Raw genomic sequence first — 6,000 nt, 5'->3', positions numbered from 1 at the left:
TTCTTGACCCAGGGATTGAATCAATGCTTTTTATGTCCACCTGCATTGACAGGGGGGTTCTTTACCAACTAGCACCTCCTGGGAAACCCCCAGATTTGTACTAGCCTTTGGAAATATGAAAGGTGATTTATTTCCTTTATATTATCTTTATTGTCTAGCTGAGGGGTTGGCCAGATAGAAGGCCTTAGTAAGTGCTTTACAGCCTCTGTCACTGAACACAGCTATGCTGTTGTCATGTGAGTACCACAGACAATATGCACGGAATAGATTTGGCTATTATTTCTTAACAAGACTTCATTTACAAACACTGGCTGCAGTTAGCTGGCCCCAGGTCTATACTTAGGTAATACATAACAGGCAAATTTATTGTGTCAGTTTGACTTTTCTTTCCATCTCTAACCATGTGTGGTCATCAGCCAGTCATATAATAAAATACTGTTTATAATAAAAACTGAATTACTTTCATGAAAAATACAGATCCTCTCCCTCTGCTGTGTTGCTCACTGTCCAAGGGGCTGCCAGGTGGGCAGGTACAGTGGCACAGTGTTTTACGGGGGACAGAGAATTGAGTGGTCAGTGTGACTGGAGCATAGTGTCCAATGTGAGGGGCAGGGATGGGACAGGCATCTGTAGAGTGTGGTTGGTATCCTAGAGCAGTTGATGGAGTCTACTGGTATATGGATTTAGGAATTGGAACTCCATCCCAAGAGCAGTGGGAAACTGCTGGAGGGTTTTAGGCAGAGGAGAGAGCATTCCAGGTGCTTGTGGAGTCTTCACCTAGGGTTGTTCTGTGGGTCTGACTTGGAGGCTGGAAGATTCTGAGGCAGATGGTGTGGGAATCCAAGAGTGTGGAGGGGCTGTCCTTAGCTATGGGAGCAGTTCTGGGGATGATGAAGGGGCAGATGATACTGGTAGACTGCTGCTGCTGCTGCTAAGTCACTTTAGTCATGTCCAACTCTGTGTGACCCCATAGACGGCAGCTCACCAAGCTCTGCCATCCCTGGGATTCTCCAAGAAAGAATACTGGAGTGGATTGCCTTTTCCTTCTCCAATCCATGAAAGTGAAAACTGAAAGTGAAGTCGGTCAGTTGTGTCTGACTCTTCGCAATCCCCTGGACTGCAGCCTACCAGGCTCCTCCGTCCATGGGATTTTCCAGGCAAGAGTACTGGAGTGGGGTGCCATTGCCTTCTCCAACTGGTAGACTAGTGGTGCTCAAATGTGAGCAGGCATTAGAATCACCTGGAGGACTTGTGAGCATAATTGTTGTTCAGTTTAGGTCTTATGGAATTTGAGGATAGTGTACTGAAATATACACAAAAATAATCAATTATTTGTGCCTAGAGGTCAGGAGACAGAGCCTAGGGTGAGAGAGATGGAGTCTTTGATTGCGCAGATGATCCCTGAAGCTGTTAGGCATTGAAGAGTGCCCACAGGATGAGAATCAAGCAGGGCCTGACATGCAGATGAATTTTTATGCAATGAGCAGGGGAAAGCTGCATGGGACAGGTGAAGAGCAGTTAGAGAGGTGGGGCAGAGAGAGATAAAAGACAGATGGAGGAGTAAGTGATACCAAACAATGCTAAGAGGTCAAGGAAGAGTGAGATTTAAAAGTAGTCATTGAATTTGCCAAAGTTATTGTTAGTAACCTTGTAGAGAGCAGTCTGAGTTGGATGTATGTGTGTTTTTTGATGGGGACACTGGCCAGATCTCTGCATGCTGAAGCTGGATGAAGGGTCAGGGTGAGCTGGGGAGACAGAGAGGGAGAATTGATGGATAGTGTGTGGTCCTGAGAGTATCAGAGGAATAGGATGTGTAGCTCAGCTCAGGGTTGACCTGGGACACGAGTAGCAACACCTGTGTGTGAAAAGAGACTGGGAAGGGGAGATGCAGTGCAGGTGGGCTTTCTTTATTGGTGGCTCATGGGAAGATGACAGAGCGCTGGCACCGTCTGTGTTTGCTGTGTGTTAGGAGACTTTGACCTCTGCACTGAGTGAGTAGGGGTGTGTAAGGGAAAATGTTTGAAAATAGTGTGGAAATGTTTCATGTGGATGCAGAGAACCATCCCTGAGGGCTGGTGGGAGGAAAAGGGGTGCTTCTGGGGGCTGGTGGAGGTACAGGGTGGGGATAATGTTGACTCTGCCCCAGCACTGGGTGCAGCAAAAGCGAAGCAGTGCACACCTCTCTGGCTGGTGATTTACTGGATGGGTGATACATCCGAAGGTCAGTGATGATGGGAGTTGGGAGTGGAGTTGACAGGTGAGGTCACTCGAGCTCAGAAAGGAGTGACTTACCTGTGGCTGAAGTACTTTGGACAGCCAGAAATCTGTCTCCTGACAGTCAGGTCAGTTGCTTTTCTCCACACCACCCTGCCTTTGTGAGAACAAGAACTTCTGACTGAAACAGATTCTCAATTTCCCTGTGTTCTTGGTGGTTAATAGTCCAAGCACATCCATTAATGAGGTTGAGTATGAGTGTTTTCTTTAACAAAGTAATCCTGTGACTTCTGTGAATGTTCTGTAAAGAATCCTGGACATTTTTAAAGCTGTTTGAGAAAGATGTTGGGGATCTTTGTAGTAAATACTAGGGATTCAAAGATCGAAGACAGCCTAGGAAGAGTGGAGCAAGTATTAGTAGCCTAGAAATCTGTGTGAACAATAAGGACCCCAAGATGTACTTTAAATACTGCCCTCAGAGGAGGACTTTAAAAATGAGAATTTTCCCATGATGTTTCATATAAAAATGTTGGTGTCACCAGTTCACTTGGAACAATCATCTCGAAGAAGGTCAGTTTTGATCAGAGACTGAAGGGATGGGCTAAGGGTGCTGCTCAGAAATGTGTTGGCATGTACGGATATCCATGAGTTTAGAGAGACCACACTTGAGCCTACAGGTAGGAGTAAGGTGCTTGGGTGTCATTGTTTTCAAAGGCCAAACTTCTTGAGGCACCAGATGGTCCGTATTGAAGGTCTTACTGATCCTGTAAGGGGCATGAGAATAGGCTAGCCTTGAAAGCAAAGTCAAAATATAACTGAAATTAGGGATTGGCACGAATGGAATCTGAAAATCGTCTCATTTTGTATTAAATATTGGTTGTATGTTGTCTGTATATCTATTGAAGGTGGACGGGGAAGAGGACAGTTAGAAACATGGGTCACAGGACACAGTGCAGAAAACCTTTCTTTCTAGTTTTCTATTACAAATGCAGCCAATATTTACTAAAATGGGAGGGGAGCTTCAGATTCCAAATAGATGGCAGTGGAAGCAAAGGCAAGATCCGAGGAGAAATCCTGCATGACTTAACTTAGATGCCAATCTTGAGTTGCTGCTGCTGCTGCTGCGTTGCTTCAGTTGTGTCCGACTCTGTGCGACCCCATAGATGGCAGCCAACCAGGCTTCCCCTCCCTGGGATTCTCCAGGCAAGAACACTGGAGTGGGTTGCCATTTCCTTCTCCAATGCATGAAAGTGAAAAGTGAAAGTGAAGTCGCTCAGTCATGCCCGACTCTCAGCAACCCCACAGACTGCAGCCTACCAGGCTCCTCCGTCCATGGGATTTTCTAGGCAAAAGTACTGGAGTGGGGTGCCACTGCCTTCTCCGAATCTTGAGTTAATGCTTTGCAAACAGGAGCTGTTCAGGAGACAGGCTCTGTGATTCCTGCACCTAGTGGCAGAGGGTCTTTGAGGGGCCCTGTTGGTGCATCCACCACCCTTCTGCCCAGGTGTTAGTTACAAAACTGAAATACAGTGGTCTTTGTATGCTGACTGATTTCACAATATTTGGGAAAAGTATGTGCTGAAGTTTGTTATCTAATAAGACAAAAGTTACACTCACAGAGGATATATTGACTTGATTTTAAAATCTGCCAATTTATTGGGTGCTCATTTGAGAGTGTAATTTCAGTTGACAACTGCAATGGGCACATCCTTTAAAGCAGTATCATGGGACTTCCCTGGTGGTCCAGTGGCTAGGACTCTGTGCTTCCACTGTAGGGGGCCTGGGTTTGATCCCTCATTAGGGAACTAAGATCCACATGCAGTGCAGCATGGCCAAAGAAAGAATTGTATCCTGACAAAGCAGAAGTTTGAGACTCGCTGTGGGTTTCAGCAGTGAGGGCCTACACGTGGGTGATACTTTCCTCAGTGTGAGCAGGAAAGCATGGGAGGGATGATTAGGTCCATGGCAAATGCAGGTTGAGTGAGTTCACATGGTCTCGTTGGTTGCCTCCGTCCAAGGTGTTAGGAATGAGGAGATTCAGGGAACTGGGACTTATTTCTTGTTCTTGATGCCATGAGACACATCCTGTAGATGATCTGTAGCTTTGAGGATTGTGGTAACAAAACTAAGTTGTTTCCATACTTCAGCACTTCTGTGTTTCGCAGAATAAGTAAATAAGTATGCCAGTAGCAGTTAAGGGGGAAACTGAAAGTGGTCTCAGGTCCCTTATCTCTGTCATCAGGGAGCTTTTTTTCCATTTTTAAAAAAAGTGTTTATTTTCACAGTGCCTCCCCCAAAGTAGACCTTGCCCCAAAAGGGAAAGTGGAAGCATTAGTCACTCAGTCGTGCTGATTCTTTGTGACCCATGGACTGTAGCCTGCCACAGTCCTCTCTCCATGGTATTCTCCAGGCAAAAATACTGGAGTGGGTTGTCACTTCCTTCTCCAGGGGATCTTCCCCAGGGATCAAACCCATGTTTCCTGGGTTGCAGGCAGATTTTTTAGGATCTGATCCACCAAGTAGGCCTCAATGAATTACGTTTTTACAGCAACATTATTAGAAGCAAAAACCTATGAAAAGCAGCCAGCATGTTGAAGGGCCAAGCACTCTGCTCAGTGTTTAACAAGGATCTCCAGTTTAGTCTGAGAAGGCAATGGCACCCCACTCCAGTACTCTTGCCTGGAAAACCCCATGGACCGAGGAGCCTGGTAGGCTGCAGTCCACGGGGTCGCTAAGTCAGACACGACTGAGCAACTTTACTTTCACTTTTCACTTTCATGCACTGGAGAAGGAAATGGCAACCCACTCCAGTGTTCTTGCCTGAAGAATCCCAGGGATGGGGGAGCCTGGTGGGCTGCAGTCCATGGGGTTGCACAGAGTCGGACATGACTGAAGTGACTTAGCAGCAGCAGCTTCAGTTCAGTTCAGTTCAGTTCAGTTGCTAAGTCGTGTCCGACTCTTTGCAACCACATGAATCGCAGCACGCCAGGCCTCCCTGTCCATCACCAACTCCTGGAGTTCACCCAGACTGACGTCCATCGAGTCAGTGATGCCATCCAGCCATCTCATCCTCTGTGGTCCCCTTCTCCTCCTGCCCCCAATCCCTCCCAGCATCAGAGTCTTTTCCAGTGAGTCAACTCTTCACATGAGGTGGCCAAAGTACTGGAGTTTCAGCTTTAGCATCATTCCTTCAAAGAAATCCCAGGGCTGATCTTCAGAATGGACTGGTTGGATCTCCTTGCAGTCCAAGGGACTCTCAAGAGTCTTCTCCAACACCACACTTCAAAAGCATCAATTCTTCAGTGCTCAGCTTTCTTCACAGTCCAACTCACACATCCATACATGACTACTGGAAAAACCATAGCCTTGTCTAGATGGACCTTTGTTGGCAAAGTAATGTCTCTGCTTTTGAATATGCTGTCTAGGTTGGTCATAACTTTCCTTCCAAGGAGTAAGCCTCTTTTAATTTCATGGCTGTGGTCACCATCTGCAGTGATTTTGGAGCCCCCCAAAATAAAGTCTGACACTGTTTCCACTGTTTCTCCATCGATTTCCCATGAAGTGATGGGACCAGATGCCATGATCTTCATTTTTTGAATATTGAGCTTTAAGCCACCTTTTTTTCACTTTCATCAAGAGGCTTTTTAATTTCTCTTCACTTTCTGCCATAAGGGTGGTGTCATCTGCATATCTGAGGTTATTGATATTTCTCCCAGCAATCTTGATTCCAGCTTGTGCTTCTTCCAGCCCAGCGTTTCTCATGATGTACTCTGCATAGAAGTTAAA

General features: G+C 46.3%; 1 long non-coding RNA gene across 2 annotated transcripts in view; it reads left to right on the top strand.

Moving 5' to 3' along the window:
* The first annotated feature begins 1,833 nt into the window (after window positions 1-1,833).
* Window positions 1,834-6,000, top strand: part of LOC129649784 (uncharacterized) — a 59,706-nt gene continuing 55,539 nt past the window's right edge. Inside the window, exon 1 of one of the 2 annotated variants that reach the window (XR_008713271.1) lies at window positions 1,834-1,991. This is a non-coding gene — a long non-coding RNA (uncharacterized LOC129649784). Of the gene's footprint in view, window positions 1,992-2,204; window positions 2,343-6,000 lie in introns of those variants that run through there. The other variant, XR_008713272.1, reaches the window with a different exon arrangement.

The sequence above is a fragment of the Bubalus kerabau genome, chromosome 4 (assembly GCF_029407905.1).
Source record: "Bubalus kerabau isolate K-KA32 ecotype Philippines breed swamp buffalo chromosome 4, PCC_UOA_SB_1v2, whole genome shotgun sequence".
In the NCBI taxonomy this organism is placed as follows: domain Eukaryota; kingdom Metazoa; phylum Chordata; class Mammalia; order Artiodactyla; family Bovidae; genus Bubalus; species Bubalus kerabau.
The sequence above is the reverse complement of the archived record's forward strand: the minus strand, read 5'-3'. Positions and strand labels throughout refer to the sequence as shown.